At 49.5% G+C, this 15,046-nt stretch overlaps 1 protein-coding gene and 1 non-coding gene across 2 annotated transcripts in view; both read left to right on the top strand.

Annotated features, from left to right (window-relative positions):
• The window catches only part of LOC129862753 (kelch domain-containing protein 3-like), a 186,726-nt gene that overhangs the window by 117,108 nt on the left and 54,572 nt on the right, over positions 1–15,046 (top strand). The gene's annotated exons all lie outside the window — the stretch shown is intronic.
• trnaa-ugc (transfer RNA alanine (anticodon UGC)) lies at positions 12,916–12,991 on the top strand. Its single transcript has one exon. It is a non-coding gene; the product is annotated as a tRNA-Ala (tRNA).

Consider the following 15,046-nt stretch of genomic DNA (forward strand, 5'->3'; position numbering starts at 1 on the left):
GTTAGGGTAAATCAGAGGGGTTAGTGGTAGGGTAAATCAGAGGGGTTGGGGTAAATCAGAGGGGTTAGTGTTGGGGTAAATCAGGGGGGTTAGTGTTGGGTAAATCAGAGGGGTTAGGGGTTGGGGTAAATCAGAGGGGTTAGTGTTGGGGTAAATCAGGGGGGTTAGTGTTGGGTAAATCAGAGGGGTTAGGGGTAGGGTAAATCAGGGGGGTTAGTGTAGGGTAAATCAGAGGGGTTAGGGGTTAGGGGGTAGGGGTTAGGGGTAGGGGGTAGGGGTAGGGGTTAGAGGTAGGGGTTAGGGGTTAGGGTTAGGGGTAGGGGGTAGGGGTAGGGGTTAGGGTTGGGTAAATCAGAGGGGTTAGGGGTAGGGTTAGGGGTTAGGGTTGGGTAAATCAGAGGGGTTAGGGGTTGGGGTTAGGGTTGGGTAAATCAGAGGGGTTAGGGGTAGGGGTAGGGGTTAGGGTTAGGGGGTAGGGGTAGGGGTTAGGGTTGGGTAAATCAGAGGGGTTAGGGGTAGGGGTAGGGGTTAGGGTTGGGTAAATCAGAGGGGTTAGGGGTAGGGGTAGCGGTTAGGGTTGGGTAAATCAGAGGGGGTAGGGTTTAGGGGTTAGGGTTGGGTAAATCAGAGGGGGTAGGGTTTAGGGGTTAGGGTTAGGGGTTAGTGTTAGGGTAAATCAGGGATCCCTAGTCAGTTAACCAACTGAATGGATTCAACACGTGTCTTCTGCAGATTGGCAGATTTTTCCAACTTGCCAGCTCTGGGATTTGAACCAGCGACCTTTGGGTTACTGGCCCAACACTCTTAACCACGAGGCGACCTACCTGTATGTCTGTGGAATGTCTAAAAGCCAATGTGCTCTGTGTTTTCCTGGGGCTTAACTACTTTCAGAGTCATTAGGCAGCTATTAACCCTAACTTTAACCCTAGCTTTAACCAGCTAAAGACTTATTTGTTTCTGTCTAAATTAAATAGACAAACGCCTGCTCGGCCCATCATGAATTACCCAGCAGACACCTTGCTTGTGTTCTTTATAACACTTGGGGATCCTAGGAAGCGTGGCAAGGAAACACTGTCAGATTTATGTGTGAGTGTGTTTGTGCGTAGGAGCGTGGCTAAGAAACACTGTGTAAATTTATGAGGACTCTTCTGTACCACTCGTGTTTATCTTTCAGTCCGAGCCAGACCAGAACACTGAATGATATTTATTTAAAACATTCTGTTGTATTTATTCACTCTTTATGATATTTACTTTACCTGCAGGAATTTGTTGGCCATTAATTTATTGTTTTAGTGAAGCACAATAAAAGGATTAAGTCGTGGGTCCGCTGTGTTCCCACTGTGTTCAAAGGGTCAGCTATAGGACTGGACTAGAGGTGTTTGTCTGGGAAACTCTCACCTTAACTAACCCCTATTACAACCCTGTGTGGGAATTATTACAGCAGTAAAGTCCCTATATGAACATTACAGCAATACAGACTGTGGGAAACAACAAAATGGCTGTTCATTAGGTTGGAACACACCGTGTGTAAGGCTGAGAATGTCACAAACACAGCAATATTTCCAGGGCCACATTGTGTCCTTGTTCACTATTAGGGGCCTTTTTTATTCACTATTGACTGTTGTTTTAACATGTGCTTTAGGACAGCAACTTGGAATTAGTTCCCATTTATAAAGTGATTTAGTGCAGCAGTTCATCCTGGGTGTGTATGAGGAAGAGCTCTGTCAGCAACACACAGCGCCTCTCTCTCTCTCTCTCTCTCTCTCTCTCTCTCTCTCTCTCTCTCTCTCTCTCTCTCTCTCTCTCTCTCATCTCTCTCTCTCTCTCTCTCTCTCTCTCTCTCTCTGTCTCTCTCTGTGTGTCTCTCTCTGTCTCTGTCTCTCTCTGTGTGTCTCTCTCTCTCTCTGTCTCTCTCTGTGTGTCTCTCTCTGTCTCTGTCTCTCTCTGTGTCTCTCTCTATCTGTCTCTCTCTCTCACACACACACACACACACACACACACACACACACACACACACACACACACACACACACACACACACACACACACACACCCCTCACCTCCACTTACTCCAGAGTAAACAGCCTGCTGAGCTGTAGAGAGCAAGACATTCTGTCCTGATTTATGAGCTCAGGGAGCCTCCTCTCTCTCTCCTCAGCGACACCTGAACCCTAACCCTCTGTTACCCCTCAGTGGTCCTCTGGGGCTCTGGTTAACTCATCTACTCAAACAGGCAGCATGCATGAGTGACTCCACCTGCACAGACCTTAGCCTAGCAACACTAGCTGTATAATCACTCTCTCTTTCTGATACTAGCTCTATAGTCACTCTCTCTGTCTAATATTACACTTTCTGATACTAGCTCTATAGTCACTCTTTTGTCTAATATTACACTTTCTGATACTAGCTCTATAGTCACTCTCTCTGTCTAATATTACACTTTCTGATAGAAGCTCTATGTGCCAGTGTCAGCATATGGTCTCACAAGGAGTCTGAGGATCTCACCTCGGTACCTAATGGCAGTCAGGCTACCTCTGGCGAGCACGTGGAGGGCTGTGCGGCCCCACAAAGAAATGCCACCCCACACCATGACTGACCCATCGCCAAACCGGTCGTGCTGGAGGATGTTGCAGGCAGCAGAACGTTCTCCACGGCGTCTCCAGACTGTCACGTCTGTCACATGTGCTCAGTGTGAACCTACTTTCATCTGTGAAGAGCACAGGGCGCCAGTGGCGAATTTGCCAATATTGGTGTTCTCTGGCAAATGCCAAACGTCCTGCATGGTGTTGGGCTGTAAGCACAACCCCCACCTGTGGACGTCGGGCCCTCAGACCACCCTCATGGAGTCTGTTTCTGACCGTTTGAGCAGACACATGCACATTTGTGGCCTGCTGGAGGTCATTTTGCAGAGCTCTGGCAGTGCTCCTCCTGCTCAAAGGCGGAGGTAGCGGTCCTGCTGCTGGGTTGTTGCCCTCCTACGGCCTCCTCCACGTCTCCTGATGTACTGGCCTGTCTCCTGGTAGCGCCTCCATGCTCTGGACACTACGCTGACAGACACAGCAAACCTTCTTGCCACAGCTCGCATTGATGTGCCATCCTGGATGAACTGCACTACTTGAGCCACTTGTGTGGGTTGTAGACTCCGTCTCATGCTACCACTAGAGTGAGAGCACCGCCAGCATTCAAAAGTGACCAAAACATCAGCCAGGAAGCATAGGAACTGAGAAGTGTTCTGTGGTCACCACCTGCAGAACCACTCCTTTATTGGGGGTGTCTTGCTAATTGCCTATAATTTCCACCTGTTGTCTATTCCATTTGCACAACAGCATGTGACATTTATTGTCAATCAGTGTTGCTTCCTAAGTGAACAGTTTGATTTCACTGAAGTGTGATTGACTTGGAGTTACATTGTGTTGTTTAAGTGTTCCCTTTATTTTTTTGAGCAATGTATTAGGGATGTTGCTGCTGGCTAACAGACCCTCATTAAGAAAATACTCTGCATGCATACAAGGAACAGATTCATATATACACTCGTCATACAAGGAACGGACATTTTTCATAAAGAGCTTAATGGAAACTTGGTATTGTTGCATATTGTCTTACAGTCAAACAGATGTTGCATAGTATTAGACATGCAGCTCCTGTAATGAAGCAGGAAATAAAACCTCTTTTAAACATGTCAAATTGTCTGGAAAAGCCTGCTGGAAACAGTACACCTGAGTGGTTCTGGGTAAAGCCTGCTGGAAACAGTACACCTGAGTGGTTCTGGGTAAAGCCTGCTGGAAACAGTACACCTGAGTGGTTCTGGGTAAAGCCTGGTGGAAACAGTACACCTGAGTGGTTCTGGGTAAAGCCTGCTGGAAACAGTGCACCTGAGTGGTTCTGGGTAAAGCCTGCTGGAAACAGTACACCTGAGTGGTTCTGGGAAAGCCTGTTGGAAACAGTACACCTGAGTGGTTCTGGGTAAAGCCTGCTGGAAACAGTACACCTGAGTGGTTCTGGGTAAAGCCTGCTGGGAACAGTACACCTGAGTGGTTCTGGGTAAAGCCTGCTGGAAACAGTACACCTGAGTGGTTCTGGGAAAGCCTGCTGGAAACAGTACACCTGAGTGGTTCTGGGAAAGCCTGTTGGAAACAGTACACCTGAGTGGTTCTGGGTAAAGCCTGCTGGAAACAGTACACCTGAGTGGTTCTGGGTAAAGCCTGGTGGAAACAGTACACCTGAGTGGTTCTGGGAAAGCCTGTTGGAAACAGTACACCTGAGTGGTTCTGGGTAAAGCCTGCTGGAAACAGTACACCTGAGTGGTTCTGGGTAAAGCCTGCTGGGAACAGTACACCTGAGTGGTTCTGGGTAAAGCCTGTTGGAAACAGTACACCTGAGTGGTTCTGGGTAAAGCCTGTTGGAAACAGTACACCTGAGTGGTTCTGGGTAAAGCCTGTTGGAAACAGTACACCTGAGTGGTTCTGGGTAAAGCCTGCTGGGAACAGTACACCTGAGTGGTTCTGGGTAAAGCCTGCTGGAAACAGTACACCTGAGTGGTTCTGGGTAAAGCCTGCTGGAAACAGTACACCTGAGTGGTTCTGGGTAAAGCCTGTTGGAAACAGTACACCTGAGTGGTTCTGGGTAAAGCCTGCTGGAAACAGTACACCTGAGTGGTTCTGGGTAAAGCCTGCTGGAAACAGTACACCTGAGTGGTTCTGGGTAAAGCCTGTTGGAAACAGTACACCTGAGTGGTTCTGGGTAAAGCCTGCTGGAAACAGTACACCTGAGTGGTTCTGGTTAAAGCCTGTTGGAAACAGTACACCTGAGTGGTTCTGGGTAAAGCCTGTTGGAAACAGTACACCTGAGTGGTTCTGGGTAAAGCCTGTTGGAAACAGTACACCTGAGTGGTTCTGGGTAAAGCCTGTTGGAAACAGTACACCTGAGTGGTTCTGGGTAAAGCCTGTTGGGAACAGTACACCTGAGTGGTTCTGGGTAAAGCCTGTTGGGAACAGTACACCTGAGTGGTTCTGGGTAAAGCCTGTTGGAAACAGTACACCTGAGTGGTTCTGGGTAAAGCCTGTTGGAAACAGTACACCTGAGTGGTTCTGGGTAAAGCCTGTTGGAAACAGTACACCTGAGTGGTTCTGGGTAAAGCCTGTTGGAAACAGTACACCTGAGTGGTTCTGGGTAAAGCCTGCTGGAAACAGTACACCTGAGTGGTTCTGGGTAAAGCCTGTTGGAAACAGTACACCTGAGTGGTTCTGGGTAAAGCCTGTTGGAAACAGTACACCTGAGTGGTCCTGGGTAAAGCCTGTTGGAAACAGTACACCTGAGTGGTTCTGGGTAAAGCCTGCTGGGAACAGTACACCTGAGTGGTTCTGGGTAAAGCCTGCTGGAAACAGTACACCTGAGTGGTTCTGGGTAAAGCCTGCTGGAAACAGTACACCTGAGTGGTTCTGGGTAAAGCCTGTTGGAAACAGTACACCTGAGTGGTTCTGGGTAAAGCCTGTTGGAAACAGTACACCTGAGTGGTTCTGGGTAAAGCCTGTTGGAAACAGTACACCTGAGTGGTTCTGGGTAAAGCCTGTTGGAAACAGTACACCTGAGTGGTTCTGGGTAAAGCCTGTTGGAAACAGTACACCTGAGTGGTTCTGGGTAAAGCCTGTTGGAAACAGTACACCTGAGTGGTTCTGGGTAAAGCCTGCTGGGAACAGTACACCTGAGTGGTTCTGGGTAAAGCCTGTTGGAAACAGTACACCTGAGTGGTTCTGGGTAAAGCCTGTTGGAAACAGTACACCTGAGTGGTTCTGGGTAAAGCCTGTTGGAAACAGTACACCTGAGTGGTTCTGGGTAAAGCCTGTTGGAAACAGTACACCTGAGTGGTTCTGGGTAAAGCCTGCTGGAAACAGTACACCTGAGTGGTTCTGGGTAAAGCCTGGTGGAAACAGTACACCTGAGTGGTTCTGGGAAAGCCTGTTGGAAACAGTACACCTGAGTGGTTCTGGGTAAAGCCTGCTGGAAACAGTACACCTGAGTGGTTCTGGGTAAAGCCTGCTGGGAACAGTACACCTGAGTGGTTCTGGGTAAAGCCTGTTGGAAACAGTACACCTGAGTGGTTCTGGGTAAAGCCTGTTGGAAACAGTACACCTGAGTGGTTCTGGGTAAAGCCTGTTGGAAACAGTACACCTGAGTGGTTCTGGGTAAAGCCTGCTGGGAACAGTACACCTGAGTGGTTCTGGGTAAAGCCTGCTGGAAACAGTACACCTGAGTGGTTCTGGGTAAAGCCTGCTGGAAACAGTACACCTGAGTGGTTCTGGGTAAAGCCTGTTGGAAACAGTACACCTGAGTGGTTCTGGGTAAAGCCTGCTGGAAACAGTACACCTGAGTGGTTCTGGGTAAAGCCTGCTGGAAACAGTACACCTGAGTGGTTCTGGGTAAAGCCTGTTGGAAACAGTACACCTGAGTGGTTCTGGGTAAAGCCTGTTGGAAACAGTACACCTGAGTGGTTCTGGTTAAAGCCTGTTGGAAACAGTACACCTGAGTGGTTCTGGGTAAAGCCTGTTGGAAACAGTACACCTGAGTGGTTCTGGGTAAAGCCTGTTGGAAACAGTACACCTGAGTGGTTCTGGGTAAAGCCTGTTGGAAACAGTACACCTGAGTGGTTCTGGGTAAAGCCTGTTGGGAACAGTACACCTGAGTGGTTCTGGGTAAAGCCTGTTGGGAACAGTACACCTGAGTGGTTCTGGGTAAAGCCTGTTGGAAACAGTACACCTGAGTGGTTCTGGGTAAAGCCTGTTGGAAACAGTACACCTGAGTGGTTCTGGGTAAAGCCTGTTGGAAACAGTACACCTGAGTGGTTCTGGGTAAAGCCTGTTGGAAACAGTACACCTGAGTGGTTCTGGGTAAAGCCTGCTGGAAACAGTACACCTGAGTGGTTCTGGGTAAAGCCTGTTGGAAACAGTACACCTGAGTGGTTCTGGGTAAAGCCTGTTGGAAACAGTACACCTGAGTGGTCCTGGGTAAAGCCTGTTGGAAACAGTACACCTGAGTGGTTCTGGGTAAAGCCTGCTGGGAACAGTACACCTGAGTGGTTCTGGGTAAAGCCTGCTGGAAACAGTACACCTGAGTGGTTCTGGGTAAAGCCTGCTGGAAACAGTACACCTGAGTGGTTCTGGGTAAAGCCTGTTGGAAACAGTACACCTGAGTGGTTCTGGGTAAAGCCTGTTGGAAACAGTACACCTGAGTGGTTCTGGGTAAAGCCTGTTGGAAACAGTACACCTGAGTGGTTCTGGGTAAAGCCTGTTGGAAACAGTACACCTGAGTGGTTCTGGGTAAAGCCTGTTGGAAACAGTACACCTGAGTGGTTCTGGGTAAAGCCTGTTGGAAACAGTACACCTGAGTGGTTCTGGGTAAAGCCTGCTGGGAACAGTACACCTGAGTGGTTCTGGGTAAAGCCTGTTGGAAACAGTACACCTGAGTGGTTCTGGGTAAAGCCTGTTGGAAACAGTACACCTGAGTGGTTCTGGGTAAAGCCTGTTGGAAACAGTACACCTGAGTGGTTCTGGGTAAAGCCTGCTGGGAACAGTACACCTGAGTGGTTCTGGGTAAAGCCTGCTGGGAACAGTACACCTGAGTGGTTCTGGGTAAAGCCTGTTGGAAACAGTACACCTGAGTGGTTCTGGGTAAAGCCTGTTGGAAACAGTACACCTGAGTGGTTCTGGGTAAAGCCTGCTGGAAACAGTACACCTGAGTGGTTCTGGGTAAAGCCTGTTGGAAACAGTACACCTGAGTGGTTCTGGGTAAAGCCTGTTGGAAACAGTACACCTGAGTGGTTCTGGGTAAAGCCTGCTGGAAACAGTACACCTGAGTGGTTCTGGGTAAAGCCTGTTGGAAACAGTACACCTGAGTGGTTCTGGAAAAGCCTGTTGGAAACAGTACACCTGAGTGGTTCTGGGTAAAGCCTGTTGGAAACAGTACACCTGAGTGGTTCTGGGTAAAGCCTGTTGGAAACAGTACACCTGAGTGGTTCTGGGTAAAGCCTGTTGGAAACAGTACACCTGAGTGGTTCTGGGTAAAGCCTGTTGGAAACAGTACACCTGAGTGGTTCTGGGTAAAGCCTGTTGGAAACAGTACACCTGAGTGGTTCTGGGTAAAGCCTGTTGGAAACAGTACACCTGAGTGGTTCTGGGTAAAGCCTGTTGGAAACAGTACACCTGAGTGGTTCTGGGTAAAGCCTGCTGGGAACAGTACATCTGAGTGGTTCTGGGTAAAGCCTGCTGGAAACAGTACACCTGAGTGGTTCTGGGTAAAGCCTGCTGGAAACAGTACACCTGAGTGGTTCTGGGTAAAGCCTGCTGGAAACAGTGACCTGAGTGGTTCTGGGTAAAGCCTGCTGGAAACAGTGATCTGAGTGGTTCTGGGTAAAGCCTGCTGGAAACAGTGACCTGACTGGTTCTGGGTAAAGCCTGCTGGAAACAGTGACCTGACTGGTTCTGGGTAAAGCCTGCTGGAAACAGTCCACCTGAGTGGTTCTGGGTAAAGCCTGTTGGAAACAGTACACCTGAGTGGTTCTGGGTAAAGCCTGTTGGAAACAGTACACCTGAGTGGTTTTGGGTAAAGCCTGTTGGAAACAGTACACCTGAGTGGTTCTGGGTAAAGCCTGCTGGGAACAGTACACCTGAGTGGTTCTGGGTAAAGCCTGCTGGAAACAGTACACCTGAGTGGTTCTGGGTAAAGCCTGCTGGAAACAGTGACCTGAGTGGTTCTGGGTAAAGCCTGCTGGAAACAGTGACCTGAGTGGTTCTGGGTAAAGCCTGCTGGAAACAGTGACCTGACTGGTTCTGGGTAAAGCCTGCTGGAAACAGTGACCTGACTGGTTCTGGGTAAAGCCTGCTGGAAACAGTGACCTGACTGGTTCTGGGTAAAGCCTGCTGGAAACAGTAGTGCTCCATATGTGCCAGAGCTGAAAACCTCAAACGTTGAAAGACTGGGAACCTGATAGCAACAACTATGAAGGGTTGCCAATATGACTAGGATGACTTTGGGCACAATAGAACAGGAAAGACATGCTGGTTAATGACATGAGGAAGTCTTTTATAAAATAATTGCCTCCACATTTCTATGGATGAATTTTAGCTACTGTGAAGGAAGGTAAGACATGCCTCATTATCAGAAGTAAAGTAAAACGTTCAGCTTTAAAACAATGATACTGCCTCAAGCTCCCATTACATTGTACTGCCTCAAGCTCCCATTACATTGTACTGCCTCAAGCTCCCATTACATCGTACTGCCTCAAGCTCCCATTACATTGTACTGCCTCAAGCTCCCATTACATTGTACTGCCTCAAGCTCCCATTACATCATACTGCCTCAAGCTCCCATTACATTGTACTGACTCAAGCTCCCATTACATTGTACTGCCTCAAGCTCCCATTACATCATACTGCCTCAAGCTCCCATTACATTGTACTGCCTCAAGTTCCCATTACATTGTACTGCCTCAAGCTCCCATTACATTGTACTGCCTCAAGCTCCCATTACGTTATAGTCTATCTATCAGTATAGGCAGGTCAGCCACCAGACAGGACCGTGCACTAGGTCTATCTATCAGTATAGGCAGGTCAGCCACCAGATAGACAGAACCGCACCCCCCCCAGAGGTTGTGTGTCCCACCCCCCCCAGAGGTTGTGTGTCCCACCCCCCCAGAGGTTGTGTGTCCCCCCCCCCAAAGGTTGTGTGTCCCCCCCCCAAGAGGTTGTGTGTTCCCGCACCCCAGAGTTTGTTTGTTCCCGCCCCCCCCACCCAGAGGTTGTGTGTTCCCGCCCCCCCCCCAGAGGTTGTGTGTTCCCCCCCCCCCCAGAGGTTGTGTGTTCCCCCCCCCCCCCCAGAGGTTGTGTGTTCCCCCCCCCCCCCAGAGGTTGTGTGTTCCCCCCCCCCCGCAGAGGTTGTGTGTTCCCCCCCCCCCCCCCCAGAGGTTGTGTGTTCCCCCCCCAGAGGTTGTGTGTTCCCCCCCCAGAGGTTGTGTGTTCCCCCCCCAGAGGTTGTGTGTTCCCCCCCCAGAGGTTGTGTGTTCCCCCCAGAGGTTGTGTGTGTCCCCCACAGAGGTTGTGTGTGTCCCCCCCAGAGGTTGTGTGTCCCCCCCCCAGAGGTTGTGTGTTCCCCCCCCCTCCGGAGGTTGTGTGTCCCCCCCCCCAGAGGTTGTGTGTCTCCCCCCCCCCAGAGGTTGTGTGTCTCCCCCCCCAGAGGTTGTGTGTTCCCCCCCCCCCAGAGGTTGTGTGTTCCCCCCCCCCCCAGAGGTTGTGTGTCCCCCCCCCCCAGAGGTTGTGTGTCCCCCCCCCCCCCCAGAGGTTGTGTGTTCCCCCCCCCCAGAGGTTGTGTGTTCCCCCCCCCCGAGGTTGTGTGTTCCCCCCCCCCCAGAGGTTGTGTGTCCCCCCCCCAGAGGTTGTGTGTCTCCCCCCCCCAGAGGTTGTGTGTCTCCCCCCCAGAGGTTGTGTGTCTCCCCCCCCCCCAGAGGTTGTGTGTCTCCCCCCCCCCCAGAGGTTGTGTGTCTCCCCCCCCCAGAGGTTGTGTGTTCCCCCCCCCCAGAGGTTGTGTGTTCCCCCCCCCCCCAGAGGTTGTGTGTTCCCCCCCCCCCCCCAGAGGTTGTGTGTCCCCCCCCCCAGAGGTTGTGTGTCCCCCCCCCCCAGAGGTTGTGTGTCCCCCCCCCCAGAGGTTGTGTGTTCCCCCCCCCAGAGGTTGTGTGTTCCCCCCCCCAGAGGTTGTGTGTTCCCCCCCCCCCGAGGTTGTGTGTTCCCCCCCCCCCAGAGGTTGTGTGTTCCCCCCCCCCCCAGAGGTTGTGTGTCTCCCCCCCCCCAGAGGTTGTGTGTTCCCCCCCCCCAGAGGTTGTGTGTTCCCCCCCCCCCCAGAGGTTGTGTGTTCCCCCCCCCCAGAGGTTGTGTGTCCCCCCCCAGAGGTTGTGTGTCCCCCCCCCCCAGAGGTTGTGTGTTCCCCCCCCCCCCAGAGGTTGTGTGTTCCCCCCCCCCCCCAGAGGTTGTGTGTTCCCCCCCCCCCCAGAGGTTGTGTGTTCCCCCCCCCCCCAGAGGTTGTGTGTTCCCCCCCCGCAGAGGTTGTGTCCCCCCCCCCCCAGAGGTTGTGTGTGTCCCCCCCAGAGGTTGTGTGTTTCCCCCCCCAGAGGTTGTGTGTGTCCCCCCCCCCCGCAGAGGTTGTGTGTCCCCCCCCCCCGCAGAGGTTGTGTTCCCCCCCCCCCCAGAGGTTGTGTGTGTGTCCCCCCCCCAGAGGTTGTGTGTTCCCCCCCCCCAGAGGTTGTGTGTTTCCCCCCCCCCAGAGGTTGTGTGTCGTCGTCCCCCCCAGAGGTTGTGTGTGTCCCCCAGAGGTTGTGTGTGTGTCCGCCCCCCCCCCCAGAGGTTGTGTGTTCCCCCCCCCCCCCCAGAGGTTGTGTGTTCCCCCCCCCCCAGAGGTTGTGTGTCCGTCCCCCCCCAGAGGTTGTGTGTCGCCCCCCCCCCCCCAGAGGTTGTGTGTCCCCCCCCCCCCAGTGGTTGTGTGTCTCCCCCCCCCCAGAGGTTGTGTGTTCCACCCCCCCAGAGGTTGTGTGTCCCCCCCCAGAGGTTGTGTGTCTCCCCCCCCCAGAGGTTGTGTGTTCCACCCCCCAGGGGTTGTGTGTCCCCCCCCCAGAGGTTGTGTGTTCCACCCCCCAGAGGTTGTGTGTGTCCCCCCCAGAGGTTGTGTGTGTCCCCCCCCACCTTAACTGCTGTATGACCAATGAAATACTTTAACAAACTCCTGTCTCCAGCCGCCATCGGTTTTCTGTGAGCTGCCGATGAGTTGATGTATCTGGCGTCCTTCACTGTGTTCTGATTGGCTCATACGCATCACCCCGAGAGTAAACAGCTCAGGAGCAGTCTTACGTCCTTCACTGTGTTAAATTGATCTCTACTATGAGAGGCTAATTGACCTCTACTATGAGAGGCTAATTGACCTCTACTATGAGAGGCTAATTGACCTCTACTATGAGAGGCAAATTGACCTCTACTATGAGAGGCTAATTGACCTCTACTATGAGAGGCAAATTGACCTCTACTATGAGAGGCTAATTGACCTCTACTATGAGAGGCTAATTGACCTCTACTATGAGAGGCTAATTGACCTCTACTATGAGAGGCTAATTGACCTCTACTATGAGAGGCTAATTGACCTCTACTATGACTGACTGAGAGGCTGATTGATGTTGTCTCTGCAGCTCCATGTTGTCTCTGCCAGGCTGGAACAGACCTGCGGTTAGAGAATCCCTCTGTCAGAAAGATCCAGACACTGTTAGGACGATATATCACATTCCTTTGATTCGTTTGAATCTGCAGTTCCTTCACAAAGTATTCACACCACTTGATGTATTCCACATTTTGTCGTTACAGCCTGAATTGAAAATGGATTAAATCGATTTTTTTCACCCATCTACACACAATGAAATACAGAAATACTGTATTCACACCCCTAAGTCAATAATGTTACCATCACCTTTGGCATCGATTACAGCTGTGAGTCTTTCTGGGTAAGTCTCTAAGAGCTTTCCACATCTGGATTGAACAATATTTGCACATTATTAAAATTCTTCAAGCTCTGTAAAGTTGGTTGTAGATCATTCCTAGACAGACATTTTTATGTCTTGCCATACATTTTCAAGGCGATTTAAGTCAAAACTTTAAATCAGCCACTAAGGAACATTCAATGTCTTCTTGGTAGGTAACTTCAGTGTACTCTTGAGTGGACAAAACATTACGACCACCTTCCTAATATTGAGTAGCACGCCCTTTTGCCCTCAGAACAGCCTCAATTCGTCAGGGCATGGACTCTACAAGGTGTCGAAAACGTTCCACAGGGATGCTGGCCCATGTTGACTCCAATGCTTCACACAGTTGTGTCAAGTGTGGGCCCCGTGTGGGCCCCGTGTGGCTCAGTTGGTAGAGCATGGCGCTTGCAACGCCAGGGTTGTGGGTTCGATTCCCACGGGGGGCCAGTACAAAAAAAGTATGAATGTATGTACTTGTAAGTCGCTCTGGATAAGAGCGTCTGCTAAATGACTTAAATGTAAATGTAAGTTGGCTGGATGTCCTTTGGGTGGTGGACCGTTCTTGATGCACACGGGGAAACTGTTGAGTGTGAAAAACCCAGCAGTGTTGCCGTTCGTAACACAAACTGGTGCGCCTGGCACCTACTACCATACCAAAGGGACTTTCACCATCTGAATGGCACACAAACACAATCCTTGTCTCAAGGCTTTAAACTCCTTCTTTGACCCGTCTCCTCCCCTTCATCTACACTGATTGAAGTGGATTTAATAAGTGACCAGCAATAAGGGATCATAACTATCTTGGCATCTTCACATGGTCAGTTTCCTGGAAAGAGCAGGTATTCCTAATGTTTTGTTCACTCAGTGTATGTTTGGCCTTGTGTTGTAGGTTATTGTCCTGTTGAAAGGTGAATTGTCTCCCGGTGTCTGGTTGGAAAGCAGACTGAACCAGGTTGTCCTCTAGGATTTTGCCTGTGCTTATCTCCATACTGTTTATATTCTATCCTGAAGAACTACCTAGTCCTTGCCGATGAAAAGTATATCCATAACATGATGCAGCCACCGCCATGCTTGAAAATATGCAGAGTGGTGCTCAGTGAATTTTTGGATTTGCATCAAACATAATGCTTTGTATTCAGGACATAAAGTTAATTTATTTTTCCAGCTTTTTTGTAGTTTTAATTTAGTGCCTTATTGCAAACATAATGCATGTTTTGAAAATTCTTTATACTGTACATTGTCATTTAGGTTTAGTATTGTGGAGTCACTACAATGTTGTTGATCCATCCTCAGTTCTATCACAGCCATTAAACTCTGTAACTGTTTTAAAGTCACCATTTGCCTCATGGTGAAATCCCTGAGCAGTTTCCTTACTCTCCGCCAACTGAGTTAGGAAGGACTCCTGTATCTTTGTAGTGACTGGGTGTATTGATACACCATCCAAAGTGTAATTAATAACTTCACCGTGCTCAAAGGGATATTCATTGTTTGTATTTTGTATTTTATTTGACCCATCTACCAATAGCTGCCCTTCTTTGCAAGACATTAGAAAACCTCCCTGGTTTTTGTGGTTGAATCTGTGTTTGAAATTCACTGCTCGACTGAGGGACCTTACAGATCATTTTATGTGTGGGGAACAGAGATGAGGTAGTCATTCAAAAATCATGTTAAACACCATTGAACAAAGTGAGTCCATTCAACTGATGTGAATTGTTAAGCCCATTTTTCTCCTGGACTTCTTTAGCCATAACAAAGAGGTTGAATACTTATTGACTCAAGTCATTTCAGATTGTCATTTTTTTATACATTTGTAAAAAAAAATATATATATAAAACCATAATTCCACTTTTATATACATTTAAATTATATGAATTATAAATTATATGAATTAAAACATAAGTAAGTTGAAATCAAATAATTTAAATACAGTAAGACAGTTAGTTTGGCAAAAAAAACCTAAGCCAACATTTGTGGGTTACATCTTTTGTCCAATAGAAAATAAAGGCAGAAAAGGCAGATGACATTTGTAGCATGGGGTATTGTGTGTAGGTCAGTAACCCGCAATCTCAATTGAATCCACTTTAAATGCAGGCTGCAACACAACAAAATGTGGAAAAAGTTGAGGGGTTTGACAACTTTCTGGAGGCTGTATGTTTAAGGGCGATGCCTGTATCGCAAGGATCAAGGTTTTAATACATTTTTTTTAATCAGCATTTTCTTTTTGGTCTTGTCTCCTATGCTGTGTGTACTGTGCACCTTCCCTCTCGTACACAGACACCAAACCCCTCCCCCTGCCACTTACAACCACTACGACTAAAGATCACTTCCTCTCTGACAACAAGCAGTTTCAACTCTAAAGATCACTTCCTCTCTGACAACAAGCAGTTTCAACTCTAAAGATCACTTCCTCTCTGACAACAAGCAGTTTCAACTCTAAAGATCACTTCCTCTCTGACAACAAGCAGTTTCAACTCTAAAGATCACTTCTTCCTCTCTGACAAC

The sequence above is a fragment of the Salvelinus fontinalis genome, chromosome 1 (assembly GCF_029448725.1).
Source record: "Salvelinus fontinalis isolate EN_2023a chromosome 1, ASM2944872v1, whole genome shotgun sequence".
Lineage (NCBI taxonomy): Eukaryota > Metazoa > Chordata > Actinopteri > Salmoniformes > Salmonidae > Salvelinus > Salvelinus fontinalis.